At 32.1% G+C, this 4,044-nt stretch overlaps 1 protein-coding gene across 2 annotated transcripts in view; it reads left to right on the plus strand.

Annotated features, from left to right (window-relative positions):
* Positions 1–4,044, plus strand: part of slif (cationic amino acid transporter slimfast) — a 31,204-nt gene that overhangs the window by 11,823 nt on the left and 15,337 nt on the right. The window lies entirely within an intron of this gene.

A 4,044-nucleotide genomic window follows, 5' to 3' on the forward strand; every position in this document is an offset into this window, starting at 1 on the left:
TGTGTGTATGCGTTACATTGTCAAAAACGGATAGAAAAATATTATAGTATTTCATCACCTTAGTTGGATCTTTATGTAGAGGTGCAATAGCACACCATGAATTCATAGCGCTATATCTCCGATAACGAACCCATTTACGTCTTCTTACACAAGATTTCCACTGTTTTTTTGTAGTATATGTAGCTGGAAAGTCAATTGCGTATGTCCATCCCTATTAAAACATCAGATTCTCTGTGATCAAGATAAGATTTTCTTTGGTCGTGGGCACAACTGTTAACAAATCTATACATAAACAAAATCTTATGAAAAATATAACACTTACGGAATGCGCAAAAAATATATTTAGTGTATAATTCTAGATAGATTCTATGTTGTGAAAACAAAGTAGAAAATATTAAGCTTTCTCTACAAAGATGTTTCGGAATCGCAATTACTTTTTAAAGTTTACTTATACAATTAAGTAGCCAAAAGTTACCTCTCTTTTAAAAGCGATAATTACATAAAGGTTCATTTTATACATATTGTTGCACTCGCATGACCGTTCCGCTAATTCGTACTCGTAAACCCGTACGCGTACTCCCGAGTTGCAGGAATAAAAAAGACACACGTTTAAAGAAAACGAGATTCTTTATTTGTTAATGCACAACGACGAAAGATTACGAATAGCGTACAGATACGAATTAGCGCCATTAGCGGTCTTGGAGCATGTCCGAACGTAGCGACGGCTCATCTACAAAATCAATGACGTCGGTTTGACAGCTAAGCAACTGGTAGTCTCGATATGACGCGCTCTTCAATTTTATTTATTCCGCTCGTCACTTGTCTCGGCTCGCTCAGAAACAGCATGGCGCGAGCATAACAATATTAAATGTATAAAATCGTAAATTAAAACAGAAAAAGAAACACATAATACAGCAATATAGATTTTATAAGCATTAGGGACTGTATTTACATCATGATCTAATGGCTGACCATCTAACGTTGTCTCAATTTGCCAATCACCTTCCCATTGCCAAGCCATTGATGGTAATTTCACTTTGTCTCTACTACGATCAACTGTACCATCTTGATTGGAAAAATTGTACCTGTCAGTCGGAAGCAGTCTTCCAGAAAAACTCTCCAAAGGCAACCATCGCTGAGATTGTTTATTATCATCATCAATTGTAGTTGATTAATGTGCTATCTCATTCAATTATTAACTTATGATGGTATATTTTAGATATACATTTTTTTATTAATACATATCAATTTGTGATAAGTAATAGCAATATATAATATCCCTAAATCAATATAAAAATTAAATAAGTAATATTTTTGATGTGCCTATCTATAATTATTTGCAACGCTCTGAAAGCTTCCTAACCTTTTTTTAAGTAAAAAATACAATAATGACACGGTTCAACTTTCTGCCTTTTTCATACAATGCGAAGAGAAAAAGAGAAAAGATGAACCGAGATGCAAGAAATGCGACATAACTTTAGGAAATCTAAAAATATCGAATACTGATTGGTTCAGCGTTTGTTCTAACAGACATATGGCGCAACTTTAAAATTTATATTTTCTCTTATTGTCTCCGTAGTGTTATAATAAGCATCAAATAACATGATGAATGAAGGAAAGATGACAAATAAACCACAACGTAAACGTGTTCAGAATTTCTCCTAAGCAGAGAAAATGATGTTAATAAATTTAATACAACAACATAAAGACATTCTTGAAAATAAGAAATCTGATTCGGTAACCTCAAAAGACAAAAAGAAATGTTGGAAAGTTATAGGACACTCATTTAATAGTAGATCTGGTGAATGTCGAAATTGTTGATAATTGTTCCATAGGAGATATTGCATTATTCCTATAAATGATCTTGTATATATTCGTTTTCTTAATGCTTAAAAATTTAATTATACAATAATTTTAACATACCGGTTAGTAACAAATTCTAACTCTTCTCTTATTTTTCCTAATATTAATATAGTAATACTGATTGTTTGTTTAATCGAAATTGCATTTTAAATTCTACATCATTTAATACGTCAAAATAATTTATACGTTGTTTAAATTTCCTTTGTCTTCTGTGTTGTTCTTCATCATTATTCTTCATCATTATTCCTTTTAATGCTGCGAGGATGAGATGATCGTAAGAAGTCTTACGCACATGTGACAGAACTTTTCAAACTTTTAGGAATGAGGACAATGGTATATCTATTATAAATCAACTGTTATTCGTACTGTATACAACGTTTTGAAGAAATGGGTTTTGTAAAAGACCGTAATAGACAAGATAGACCAGCAATAGCGACAAATCCTGATAAAAGATTGAATGTTCTACAGTCTTTTATCGAAGATCCGCGTAATTCAATTCGCAAAGTTGCACAACAACACGACATCGATCCTATGTCAGTTCATAAAATTCTAAAAAAGGAGAAATTTTATTCATATAAGATCCATCTGGCGCAGGAACTATATGAAGATGATTTTGATCGTCACATTGAATTTTGCGAAAGTATGATATTAAATATTTGATTCCAGCAAGATGGGGCGCCACCTCACTACGGTTTACGAGTACGCCAATATCTGAATGAAGTTTTTTCGAATAGGTGGATAGGAAGAAGGAGTCACATTGAATGGCCAGCACGATCGCCTGATCTAAATCCACTCGATTTTTTGTGGGGATATTTAAAGGGAAAAATTTATAATACTAAACTTCGAAATCTTAATGATTTACGTCAACGAATAATAAATGAATTTAGAATCATGCCTCGCGAATTCTGTAAAAATGCGATCTTAAGTTTTTATAATCGTTTAGCACATTGTCAGACTGCAGAAAGACGCCAATTTGAGTATTTGCTATAATATGTAATATTCTTTTAACCCTAGTTCGTCATACTAGGATATGACGTATCTAATGCGATTTTTCACATTGCAATTCCAATTTTAACTTTTTATGATGTAATTTAAGAATAAAATATTTTTTGTTTCATCTTTGTTTATTTGTTCTTGTCTTACTCTAGAAATATCAATTTTGCATGTGATAAGTTAAAAATATGTTTTCTATTCAGAGATATAACTTGACGAAGTTCCAGATCCCGGTGAGGTCTAGCCGAGAAAGTAACTAAAAACTGATAGGTAAGGCGAGCTGGGTTAAAGGAATGCTCAAACGAATGACAGTTGATTTAGATATACTATTGTCTTTATTTCTAAAAGATTGATTGAAAAGTCTTATCGCTTGCGTAAGATCTCCTATGACCATCCTACCCTCGCATCATTAAAAGGGATACGAGCACCTTAGCTTAGGAAATGCTAATGCCGCGGCGGTTCCGTAACTTTCAACTCTCATAACTTGAAAAGTATTGATTAAAAAGAGGCTTTATTATAGTGTTTTGGAAAGCTCCCGGCCTCAGCTATTAGATTCTAAAATAAAAAATAGGGTGTTTCGTTTAAAAAAATTGATTTAATCTAATACCTTGACTTGACCTTGGTGGCACCATTCAAGGTTAAATTGATAAGGTCAGTCAATAGATCATTTTCAACCCTACAACTTTTGTATAAAACATTTTTCTCAAAAATGATTACTTTTCAAGATATTTAAGGGGTCCGGAACTTTTTCTACACCCTGTATATGCAGGTTACATTTATATATTTTATATTATTTATATTTATTTAAAAATGATTTTAATATAGTACTGTTTATTGTTTATACTACTATTTATTTATTTTGTTTTGCAACTGTTCTTATTCTGTCACCTGAGTGATAGAACCATTCTTTGATGGCTTCTTCTAACTCTGCAAACGTCGAACCTGGTAACCGTTTCATCATTGAGTCTGAAATATTATATGTACAATTAAAATTGCATTAATAAAAATTAAAATATAAAATAATATTTTAATCAATTAAATATAAGGCAATAGGTTTGTTCTGATTGATTACACTTTTCCATTTTTAAAAAAAGTACAGATGAGGAGTGTGGCGAGACTCCTCAGTAGCTTTCTCTTGGTTAACCAAATTCTGCAATAGAAAAACTCAGACGATTAAGATTCTGGATC

The sequence above is a fragment of the Mycetomoellerius zeteki genome, unplaced genomic scaffold, assembly GCF_001594055.1.
Source record: "Mycetomoellerius zeteki isolate Tzet28-1 unplaced genomic scaffold, Tzet1.0 scaffold445, whole genome shotgun sequence".
Classification (NCBI taxonomy): Eukaryota; Metazoa; Arthropoda; class Insecta; order Hymenoptera; family Formicidae; genus Mycetomoellerius; species Mycetomoellerius zeteki.